Below are 13,303 nucleotides of genomic sequence, written 5' to 3'. Positions count from 1 at the left end.
GTGTGGGATCCTTACCAGGTGGGATTGACAGAGGACATCGAAAGGGTGTAAAAAGGGCAGCCCGTTTTGTATTATCACGTAATAGGGGACAGAGTGTCGCAGATATGATACACGAATTGGGATGGAAGTCATTAAAGCAAAGACGTTTTTCGTCGCGGTGAGATGTATTTACGAAATTTCAGTCACCAACTTTCTCTTCCGAATGCGAAAATATTTTGTTGAGCCCAACCTACATAGGTAGGAATGATCATCAAAATAAAATAAGAGAAATCAGAGCTCGAACAGAAAGGTTTAGATATTCGTTTTTCCCGCGCGCTGTTCGGGAGTGGAATGGTAGAGAGATAGTATGATTGTGGTTCGATGAACCCTCTGCCAAGCACTTAAATGTGAATTGCAGAGTAGTCATGTAGATGTAGATGTAGATGTTCTTCCCTTTTTGGGTATTGGTACGACTTGAGGAATTTGCCAGTCTTTAGGTACAGATCTTTCTGTGAGTGAGTGGTTGTATATAATAGCTAAATGTGGAGATATTGAATCAACAAGCATACTCTGAGAGGAACCTGACTGGTATACAGTCTGGACCCTTGTCTTTATTAAGTGATTTAAGCTGCTTTGCGACACTGATGATATCTGCTTCTCTGTTTCGCATCTTGGCAGTTGTTCTTGATTGGAGTTCTGGAATATTTACTTTGTCTTCTTTGGTGAAGGAGTTTCAGAAACCGTGTTTAGTAACTCTGCTCTACTTGCACTGCCATCAGTGACTTCACCGTTGTTATTGCGTAGTGAGGGTATTGATTGCGTCTTGCCACTTGTGTGCTTTATGTATGATCAGAATCTCTTTGGGTTTTTGCCAGATTTCGAGACAGAATTTAGTTGTGGAAATTATTAGAAGCATCTCGCATTGAAGTACACACTATATTTCGAACTTCTGTAAAACTTTGCCAGTCTTGGGGATTTTGCGTTCTTTTAAGTTTGGCATGTTTTTTTCGCTGCTTCGGCAGCAGTGATATGACTTGTTTAGTGTACCATGGGGGATCAGTACCATCACTTATTAATTTATGTGGTATATATCTCTCAATTGCTGTTGAAACTATCACTCTGAAATCATTCCACAACTTTTCTACACTTACATGATCAGATCGGAAGACGTGAAGACAGTCTCTTAAAACGGCGATGACAGCATTTTTATCAGCTTTTTTAAATAGATATACTCGTACTTCTCATGTCTTTTTGATGGCATTCAGCCGAGCAGCAACTGTCTTGTGGTCGCTAATCCCTGTATTCATCACGATACTCACTATTTGTCCGGGATTATTTGTTGCTAAGAGGTCAAGTATACTTTTGCAATCATTTACGCATCGAGTAGGCTCATGAACTAATTGTTCAAAATAATTTTCTGAGAAAGCATTCAGTACAATTTCGGATGATGCTTTATGCCTACCACCAGCTTCAAACGTATAATTTTTGCCCGCATCTCGTGGTCGTGCGGTAGCGTTCTCGCTTCCCACGCCCGGGTTCCCGGGTTCGATTCCCGGCGGGGTCAGGGATTTTCTCTGCCTCGTGATGGCTGGGTGTTGTGTGCTGTCCTTAGGTTAGTTAGGTTTAAGTAGTTCTAAGTTCTAGGGGACTTATGACCACAGCAGTTGAGTCCCATAGTGCTCAGAGCAATTTTTTTTCGTATAATTTTTCAAGCATATCGAGGGTGGATTGAAGTCAACACTGACTATAACTGTATGAGTTGAGTACCTATTTGAAATGAGACATGTTTTCTTTGAACTGTTCAGCAGCTATATCTTCTGAATTGGGGTATTGGTAAAACGATCCCATTAATAGTTTAGTCCGATTGTCAAGTATAACCTTTACCCATACAAATTCGCAGGAACTATCTACTTCAGTTTCACTACAAGGCAAACTACTTCTGACAGCAATAAATACTCCACCACCAACTGTATTTAATCTATGTTTTCTGAAACCTGTTAGATCGTCTGAAAAATAGCGGCTGAACTTATTTCCGGCTTTAGCCAGCTTTCTGTACCTATAACTATTTCAGCTTCAGTGCTCTCTATTAAGGATTTGGAGCTCTGGTTCTTTTCCAACACAGCTACGACCATTTACAACTACAATACTAAACGTTTCTACAACTAATATACTGTGTTTTATCTGTCCCCTTTTAGACAGACCCCATTTCTGTGGTTCCCTAAGACTTTCTAACCTAAAAAGCCTCCCATACCCTTCCACACAGCCCTCGCTACCCGTGTAGCCGCTTCCTGTGTGTAGTGGATTCCTGACCTATTGAGCGGAACCTGGAAACCGACCAACCGATGGCGCAAGTCAAGGAATCTGCAGCCTACACGGTCACAGAACCACCTGAGCCTCTGATTCAGGCCCTCCACTCAGCTCTGCACCAAAGGACCACAGTCAGTTCTGCAAATGGTGAGCTCCGCCTTAATCTCGCAAGCAACACTGGCAGTCTTTGCCATATCCACTAGCTGCCCGAAACCAGAGAGAATCTCCTCTACTTCCAAGAGACACACGCCATTGGTACTGACATGAGCCATGAACCGACATAGGCTTATAAATGGCCAAAGCTTAACGATGAAGGATGTTCTTTACAGCGAATGCACGTTACATTACTGGGATCTGAATCACTAGGAAAAGTGTAACCTAAACGTTTCTGAACATCTTCACTAACATTTGCTAAAGAAATTATAAATGTAGAAATAACTGGAATACTATGCAGAGTCTTTTCACCTTAGCCACTGATTCTTTTCTTTCTAAGTACTAAAAAATGTAAGAATAGCTGATTTTTTTTCCTTCAGTAGAGCTGACTATTTCACTGTTAAGAAACTGATACATAAATTTTGTTCTTATTTAAAGAACCACACACACACACACACACACACACACACACACACACACACACACACACACACACACTGTGTTGAATTTTTTCATCTGTACTGCTACTGAAAAACCTACCTAGTACTGTGCATTCAGATATCTAACCTTTGTTATGGAAGAACATTCAATAAAAAAACCAACTTGGCATAAAAAGTTAGCAATGTGCCAAGAAAACAAAGTATAATAATAAAATAAGAAATAGGAAGACGCAGGTGTATGAAATCCGATACTGTAACATGGGTGAAGCATGGTGAATGTAGATTAACTTGTGGTATTAGCAGATGACGACAGCAATTTCATCGTCATCGTCGTCCCCTCCCTCCTCCACCATGCATCAGTGTCAATACTTTCTTCCCAAGAAATCTTAACATTACTGCAGTGTTCCATGCCATTCATACATCTTGAAAAACATTGTGAAATGCTTTTGTTGTTCTATTCTTTCATGTGTGAGTCGACCTTTATGACAGTCTGTCTAATGACCATGTAGTATTTGAGTTCTGTGGGATGTTTCTTCAATTTTTACTCTTCCTCACACCACACCAGATTATTTGTAATTTATCATTCTACGTTTTTCAACCTCATTCGATATTACTGAGATCCCGTGCTATACCCGTAGGCCAGGACAGATAGTTTAACTTGTGGAAAGCGGCCAAAATAAGTGAGTGTCAGCTGCACTTGAACATACTACTTAATTCATTTTACAAATATTACAAACATGAAAAACAGAGCAAGCCCAACATTAATTTTAGAACTTAATTCCCAGCTAAATGCACCATTCAATCTCACTCCTCAAGGGAAAAACAACTTTAATTTAAAACTGGCTGAAGGCCAACCACTTAATACTCAAAAAGAAGAATTTGAATTTTAAAAGGCAGAAGGCCTTATCCCAAAATTTCTTTAAATCAGACTGAGGGCCCAAACCGTCTCACGCCTTAAGGGCAAAACAACATTAGTTTGAAATCGGCTTAAGGCCAGTAACTTAAGACTCAAAAACAGGAATTTGAATTTAAAAGGCAGACAGCCTTATCTTAAAACTTTTCTCTAAATTAGGTTGAAGGCCCAAACAATCTCACGCCTTAAGGGCAAAACAACTTTAATTTAAAGTTGGCTAGAAGCCATATATAAACAAACACCAAGGACAAATAAGAAAAAATAGCACATCAAACGGCGCTCAGAAGTTTCCAGGGGTCGGCCTGGAACTCAACCACTAATGCTAACTTACGTGAGACAGGCAGTCGGCCCAACAATTCTCAATCCGACGGCAACCCAACTGACAGGCAGTCAATGGACCAAGCGAAAGGATAACTTCCGCTCCACCCGACCAGCACACAATGGGGAATTCAATGAAACACGCAGAAGGTATCGGCGCCCGCAACGAATTACATCTTCAACTGTCAAACTACACGCCATGCTGGACAGCCACAACACGACGAGGAAAATACACTGCCTGAGTTTACATCAACAGCCAGGGCAGGTAACAGGGGCGTTATCGGCCACAAGGTAGAAGACTCCGCTGGTGCACTTCAATTCGAAAATAATCGATTTAAGTTAAACTACACAGGAGGGCGACTAGAATTTCGCCAACTTGAAAACACACGTTGTTGCTTGCGGGAATCTCCCAACAGCCCACTACGACATCAAAGACACAATGTGAACAAGTGAGGCTGGCTGATAGATTAAGTAAAGACTCAATTTTCGTGCCTGGGATCGGTGAACCACGGACCCTGTATCAATGGGAACTGCCCATCACATTCACACTGCATGTAGACTGCACCAGCAGGCCCGGCCAGAAACGCGCCACAGAGACTTCCTTGCTGCTCCACGCAAACCAACCAATGGCCCGCATGGAACAGCCTTAAACTATAAGCGTGAGGCCAAAGATACTACAAGGATGTAAATATCGATACACGCTGCTGCTGCCACTTGCAGAGAGAGAGGATAGCAGCATGCTCGTGATAACTGCACGACACTGAGCACAGAATAGCAACCAAGGTTTAATGCAAGGCATAAGACGAACCAGCCACGGCCCAATTACACTACTGGCCATTAAAATTGCTACACCAAGAAGAAATGCAGATGATAAACGGGTATTCATTGGACAATTATATTATACTAGAACTGACATGTGATTACATTTTCACGCAGTTTGGGTGCATAGATCCTGAGAAATCAGTAGCCAGAACAACCATCTCTGGCCGTAATAACGGCCTTGATACGCCTGGGCATTGAGTCAAACAGAGCTTGGATGGCTGCCCATTAAGCTTCAACACAATACCACAGTTCATCAAGAGTAGTGACTGGCGTATTGTGACGAGCCAGCTGCTCGGCCATCATTGAACAGACGTTTTCAATTGGTGAGAGATCTGGAGAATGTGCTGGCCGGGGCAGCAGTCGAACATTTTCTGTATCCAGAAAGGCCCGTACAGGACCTAAAACATTCGGTCGTGTATTATCCTGCTGAAATGTAGGGTTTCGCAGGGATCGAATCAAGGGTAGAGCCACGGGTCGTAACACATCTGAAATGTAACGTCCACTGTTCAAAGTGCCGTCAATGCGAACAAGAGGTGACCGAGATGTGTAACCAATGGCACCCCATATCATCACGCTGGGTGATACGTGAGTATGGCAATGACGAATAGACACTTCCAATGTGCGTTCATCACGATGTCGCCAAACACAGATGCGACCATCATGATGCTGTAAACAGAACCTGGATTCATCCGAAAAAATGACGTTTTGCCAAACGTGTACCCAGGTTCATCGTTGAGTACACCATCGCAGGCACTCCTGTCTGTGATGCAGCGTCATGGGTAACCGCAGCCAAGGTCTCTGAGCTGATAGTCCATGCTGCTGCAAACGTCGTCGAACTGTTCGTGCAGATGGTTTCTGTCTTGCAAACGTCCCCATCTGTTGACTCAGGGATCGAGACGTGGCTGCACGATCCGTTACAGTCAAGTGGATAAGATGCCTGTCATCTTGACTGCTACTGATACGAGGCCGTTGGGATCCAGCACAGCGTTCGGTATTACCCTCCTGAACCCACCGATCCATATTCTACTAACAGTCATTGGATCTCAACCAACGCGAGCAGCAATGTCGCGATACGATAAACTGCAATCGCGGTAGGCTACAATCCGACCTTTATCACAGTCGGAAACGTGATGGTACGCATTTCTCCTCCTTACACGAGGCATCACAACAACGTTTCAGCAGACAGACTCGCTCAACTGCTGTTTGTGTATGAGAAATCGGTTGGAAACTTTCCTCATGTCAGCACGTTGCAGGTTTCGCTACCAGCGCCAACCTTGTGTGAACGCTCTGAAAAGCTAATCATTTGCATATCACAGCATCTTCTTCCTGTCGGTTAAATTTCGCGTCTGTAGCACGTAATCTTCATGGTGTAGAAATTTTAATGGCCAGTAGTGTACATTGAGTCTAAATGCATTTGACAGTAAGTGGGCCAATTCTAAAGTAGTATTGCACACCTGATAATCAGCAGCATGACAGAGTTGAAAATATATTATTTACGCACTGTTTCTTGTCACTCTTACAGCGAGTATTGTGGATTGGGAGGAATGGGACGTGCACTGAAAGTTTTATGTTGCCATAAGAGATTTATGACGATGATGACACTGATGACAATAATGTTAGTTTTTAAAATCTTAACGAACTATTTACTTTTGAATACATTATGGTAGAGGCAGTGATCAATGTCATACAAATATTCACTGTTAAAAACAGTCTTGATCACGATTTATTTAACAAGGTGACCGATTTCGACCACTACTGTGGTCATCTTCAGACCTACAAGTTGTATACAAATCTTTAATTAGAGGGCTACATACATTAAAAAAATACATAACGTTATAAAGCTATAAAACCATGACTTACCATTGAGAAGGAAACTCTTTCTGTTGGAGAATCACTATTGGAGAAACCAGTGCACGTCTTACTACATATAATGGAGGCTCCGCCCCCTTCTGACGGCATGATGTCATTACTAACCAATGAGTTATAAGTGGAAATACAATTTAAAATTTCTTTATGAAAAGAATATTGTCAAGTATTAAAAACAAATACACACTAAACTTAGCTTATTAAACAGCTATTGTCAATTAAGAAGCGTTAAAAATATTTAAACATGTAGGTAAAATGAACTTCGGTTTGGCAGTACATGGGTTGCCATCTCAAGGCCTGTTAGTGAACCATTTGGAACCACTGGTTGCCATGGTGAAGTTGGACGCCGTTCCAAAGACGAGGTAGCAGGCTTCTTTCCACTGAAGTTGTTGTAAAGTCGATAGGCGAGCTAGTGGTTGCCATGGTGAGGACAAATGCCAGTGCAAAGATGTGGCAGCAGGCTTCTTTCCAACGAAGTTGTTGCGAAAGTGGAATGGTGAAGACTGTCACGTCAAACGTTGTATTATTGAGCAGCAACATGTCTTTATTGAAACGATTTTCAATGAGAAGGCTGCAATAATCTTTAGCTGACATGTATACTACATGCTGCACAAATACGATACGAAGTTGTTGTCCATATATATGAAATATTGTCAATGAAGTTGGTATGTAATTTACATGTGACAATTTTTAAAAGGCATTGCTATTCCTTAAGTTATATGCCAGTCTTATAAACAAATAAAAATAATGAAAATGGAAGGAATTTAAAATTATAATATTATGAGCCATAGTGCAAAAAATAAAAGGATGTGAATTAGCAATATACAGTCTAAAAGCATACAAGCAAAAATGCTAAAACAGATCGTCAGTAATAAAATAATGTTTGGTGAAATAAAATTACAATGTAAAGATAAAATATTTCCTAAAAGTCTTAATAATCTTAAAAAACGAAGGATAGAAGGGTAAACAGACTAAAGGCAGATCATCGAAAAGCTCAAAGATATGTTTGTCTTTGAACTGAAGTTGTTCGTTTAAAACAGATAATGGATTACTTTACACTGATCATTATTTAATCTGTAGTGAAATGGGGATTGTGAGGCCGAAAGTGCAGGAGGTCAGGTCCATATGTAGGAGGATAAGAGTGGAGAAACTTCAGGATAAGGAAATCAGGCACAAGTACATAACAGCGATCTCAGAAAGGTACCAGTTAGTTGAATGTAGTCAATTACAGTCATTGGAAAAGGAATGGACAAGGTACAGGGACACAGTACTAGAAGTGGCTAAAGAATGTCTTGGAACAGTAGTGTGTAAAAGTAGGAGGAAGCAAACAGCTTGGTGGAATGACACAGTCAAGGCAGCCTGTAAAAGGAAAAAGAAGGCGTATAAAAAATGGCTACATACTAGAACTCAGGTAGACAGAGAAAGTTATGTTGAAGAAAGAAACAAAGCCAAACAGATAATTGCAGCATCCAAGAAGAAATCTTGGGAAGACTTTGGAAACAGGTTGGAGACATTGGGTCAAGCTGCTGGAAAACCATTCTGGAGTGTAATTAGCAGTCTTCGAAAGGGAGGTAAGAAGGAAATGACAAGTATTTTGGACAGGTCAGGAAAACAGCTGGTGAATCCTGTGGATGCCTTGGGCAGATGGAGGGAATATTTTGAAGAGTTGCTCAATGTAGGTGAAAATACGATCAGTAATGTTTCAGATTTTGAGGTAGAATGGGATAGGAATGATGATGGAAATAGGATCACGTTTGAGGAAGTGGAGAACATGGTCAATAGATTGCAATGCAATAAAGCAGCTGGGGTGGATGAAATTAAGTCGGAACTCATCAAATACCGTGGAATGTCAGGTCTTAAATGGCTACACAGGATAATTGAAATGGCCTGGGAGTCGGGACAGGTTCCATCAGACTGGACAAAAGCAGTAATCACACCAATCTTTAAACATGGAAACAGAAAAGATTGTAACAACTACAGAGGTATCTCTTTAATCAGCGTTGTGGGTAAAATCTTCTCAGGTATTGTTGAAAGGAATGTGCGAGTATTGGTTGAAGAGCAATTGGATGAAAATCAGTGTGGGTTTAGGCCTCTTAGAGGTTGTCAGGACCAGATCTTTAGCTTAAGACAAATAATAGAGAAGTGTTATGAGTGGAACAGGGAATTGTATCTATGCTTTATAGATCTAGAAAAGGCATATGACCGGGTTCCTAGGAGGACGTTATTGTCTGTTCTACGAGATTATGGAATAGGAGGCAAACTTTTGCAAGCAATTAAAGGTCTTTACATGGATAGTCAGGCAGCAGTTAGAGTTGACGGTAAACTGAGTTCATGGTTCAGAGTAGTTTCAGGGGTAAGACAAGGCTGCAACCTGTCTCCACTGTTGTTCATATTATTTATGGATCATATGTTGAAAACAATAGACTGGCTGGGTGAGATTAAGATATGTGAACACAAAATAAGCAGTCTTGTATATGCGGATGACTTAGTTGTGATGGCAAATTCGATTGAAAGTTTGCAGAGTAATATTTCAGAGCTAGATCAGAAATGTAAGGACTATGGTATGAAGATTAGCATCTCCAAAACGAAAGTAATGTCAGTGGGAAAGAAATATAAACGGATTGAGTGCCAAATAGGAGGAACAAAGTTAGAACAGGTGGACGGTTCCAAGTACTTAGGATGCATATTCTCACAGGATGGCAACATAGTGAAAGAACTGGAAGTGAGGTGTAGCAAGGCTAATGCAGTGAGCGCTCAGCTACGATCTACTCTCTTCTGCAAGAAGGAAGTCAGTACCAAGACTAAGTTATCTGTGCACCGTTCAATCTTTCGACCAACTTTGTTGTATGGGAGCGAAAGCTGGGTGGATTCAGGTTACCTTATCAATAATGTTGAGGTTACGGATATGAAAGTAGCTAGGATGATTGCAGGTACTAGTAGATGGGAACAATGGCAGGAGGGTGTCCACAATGAGGAAATCAAAGAAAAACTGGGAATGAACTCTATAGATGTAGCAGTCAGGGCGAACAGGCTTAGATGGTGGGGTCATGTTACACGCATGGGAGAAGCAAGGTTACCCAAGAGACTCATGGGTTCAGCAGTAGAGGGTAGGAGGAGTCGGGGCAGACCAAGGAGAAGGTACCTGGATTCGGTTAAGAATGATTTTGAAGTAATAGGTTTAACTTCAGAAGAGGCACCAATGTTAGCACTGAATAGGGGATCATGGAGGAATTTTATAAGGGGGGCTATGCTCCAGACTGAACGCTGAAAGGCACAATCAGTCTTAAATGATGATGATGATGATGATGATGATGGATTACTTTTGTGAAGTGGAAAGATTTCAATTTCTTCTAAAGTATTTAGCAGTGGTCCTTTTGGCACAGTATGTAATATTTGCAAATTGTTAGAAATGCAACCCTCAGAATGATTGTATCCATCAAGATGTCGGGCAAATATTGATTTGGTACGTGCAGTACCAGTAGTATGTTCTTTGAAACGTGTTAGAAAGTTATGGCCAGTTTGGCCAATATACTGTTTCTCACAATCATTACATATTATCTTGTAAACGCCAGACTTTTGGTATATATTTGAGTCCCCAATTGTGTGTTTCAGTTTCATCTGCAGGGAGTTATTAGTTTTAAATGCTATTGTCACGCTTGTGTTCTGAAATAATTTATTTATTTTATATGAAATAGGTCCGATGTATGTCATTTTTGTAAATCTCTTCTTGGAATTTATAACAGCATCATTTGTTTCTTGTAATTTTTGATATAACAGATCAACCTGACGTGAATTATAATTGTTAGCAACTGCTATCTGTCTTAATGTATCAATTTCCTCCTGGATTGCATCAGGTTGAAGAGGTATTTCAGTATCCTATGTATTATAGTTTTAAAAAATGCCATTTTGTATCATAATGGATGGCATGATGTAGCATTTATTGTTATGTCGGTTGATGTGGGTTTTCTATAAATAGAAATATTATGTTTTCCATTCTTGTTTGTAATTGTGAAGTCCAGTAAATTAATACTATTGTTACTTTCGTGTTCTACTGTAAATACAAGTTTTGAGTGTAAAGTATTTAAGTTGTTAGCGAAAGCATGAATTTCTTCCTTAGAACGGTTATATAATAGCAATGTATCGTCAACGCATGTTTTGTAGCATATAATTTTATTTGTTATTTCTGATTTGATTAAGCTTTTTGTTCAGGTTATAAGAGGGACTACTGGTATTATTAACAAGTGGATGAATTGGTAAATTTGGTTTGTGTAATTTGATTTGTGATCTCAACTTAGGTAAGGTGGGGTTCATAACTTTAAGTGTTATTTTATCTTTAGCTGAAAGTAAAGAGTCACTATCATCAATCAGCTTTTTAATATTTGTTTGAAATCTTGAAGTCGGGTCTTTAATAACCTCAGTTATTCCATTAGCGTCAAGAAACTGTAAAGTCTTAAAAACATAATCATCTTCACTGACAATGACAAGAGTATTCCCTTTATCTGCCCTGATTGCAATAGCTTTATTAGTTATTAACTTCTGATTGATTTGTTTTACAAATTTTAATTCATTATTATGTTTATTTTTAGTTTTTTCATTAGTAATGACATTTTTAGTTTTATGTGCAATGTCACATATTTCAGACCAACTAAATTGTGCATGTTTTGCAGCAACCTTTATGTCAGCAATCACAAGTTTAATATTTGCATTGCTCAATTGTGGGGCTAAATTATATTTTAGGCCTTTGTTTAAAAGTGTTGTCTCTGCAGGAGTAAAAGTAATTTTGGTTAGATTGCTTACTCTAGGATAAAAGTTATGTACATTTGGTGAAACATCTTATGAACACACATTTTGGTGACTAACAAGGGCTGCAATTTTCTTATTATGCTTATTAAGAATAATTTCTTGTACTCCATTAATTTTGTCATCTGTAAAGTTAAGTAACTGTGAAAATATTAATGGTGACTACTGACTGCTAATTTCTAAATGTAAATTGTACATTTCAGGATTTCATGCATCTTATTCCTTATATGCATGTTTAATTTCAGATCTAATCCATAAAATGCTACTCTTCTGTCATAAAAATTTTTCGATGTTTCATCTGGTATTAAAACTAATTGTTACATTATTAGGAATAACATTATTCATTACACATTGTTTGTTAAAAGAAATTTTGGAATTAAGTATCATAATTTTAGTGCATAACCCTCTAAACTTCTTGCAATCTCCCAATAGCTGACTTGGCAATAAATTAATTACTTTTGAATACATTATGGGAGAGGCAGTGATCAATGTCTTACAAATATTTACTATTAAAAACAGTCTTGATCACGATTTATTTATCAAGGTGACCAGTTTCGACCACTATTGTGGACATCTTCAGACGTACAAGTTGTATACAAAGCTTTAATTACAGGGCTACATACATTAAAGAGAATATGTAAAGTTATAAAACGATGCCTCCATTGTATATAGTAGTACGTGCATTGGTTTCTCCAGTAGTCATTCTCCAACAGAAACAGGTTCCTACTCCAAGGTAATTCATCGTTTTACAGCTTTATAACTTTCTGTATTTTCTTTAATGTATGTAGCCCTCTAATTAAAGCATTGTATGCAACTTGTAGGTCTGAAGATGACCACAGTAGTGGTCGAAACCGGTCTCCTTAATAAATAAATCGTGATCAAGAATGTTTTTAATAGTAAAAAAATTAACGAATTGTGTTACACATGTTAAGATGAGTATAATGAATTTTATGATCATAAGATAAAACTATATCTTACATTGGTATCTCACACAGACCAGTGAAGTCAAACTTCAAATGATTAATGAAAATTGCTTCATAAATATTTGTCCATATTCATGTGCAATTACACACACACACACACACACACACACACACACACACACACCAGAGGTTTTCTCCTCTGTGCTGGTCTTGAAACTCCTGACTCATATTGCACTTCCAGATATCTAGCTATCTGGAAGAAGCAGAAGATGTGCTTTGTTGGTGCTGCACATTTTTCTATATTTATACTGATTAGCACATGCTGCAGTGTTCTTCTGTAGCACGCTAGGGTAGAAGTTGGCACAGAAACAGATAACTTAAAAACCTGTGCAGTTAGCATGTTTGTTTATATGTAAAAGTAGACTTCGGAATTTTCCTTTGTGTGAGATTGAAGTGCCGAGTTGAAATTCTAGATTCACATATTTTACTAATCACGTCAGTTAAGCATAATCTATTATTGCTTGTATTAACACATTCGCGAGTGTCACAATGAACGCCTACTGTTATTGTTAATTCTAGGCTTAAACTCAATTTTGCTCTTATAAGAATTTTGAGAAGAGTAGGCCTATCCTTTTGAAAACAATCTTTCTCTAATTGCATTGTATAATTACTTGAGAAATACTTATGAGAAATTTCAGTCGCTTACAAAACTATATTTTCGCAAGTTACCTGTGCGAGTGTTTTTGTATAACTTATTTCGTAGAAAATCAATGTTTGTTATT

General features: G+C 39.0%; 1 protein-coding gene across 1 annotated transcript in view; it reads right to left on the bottom strand.

Annotated features, from left to right (window-relative positions):
* LOC126212652 (zinc finger protein 628-like) overlaps positions 1-13,303 on the bottom strand; it is a gene marked incomplete at its 5' end in the record, with an annotated part of 146,396 nt that overhangs the window by 52,992 nt on the left and 80,101 nt on the right. The gene's annotated exons all lie outside the window — the stretch shown is intronic.

The sequence above is a fragment of the Schistocerca nitens genome, chromosome 11, assembly GCF_023898315.1.
Source record: "Schistocerca nitens isolate TAMUIC-IGC-003100 chromosome 11, iqSchNite1.1, whole genome shotgun sequence".
NCBI lineage: Eukaryota > Metazoa > Arthropoda > Insecta > Orthoptera > Acrididae > Schistocerca > Schistocerca nitens.
Note: the sequence above shows the minus strand (reverse complement) of the source record. Positions and strands in the feature narration are given on the sequence as shown.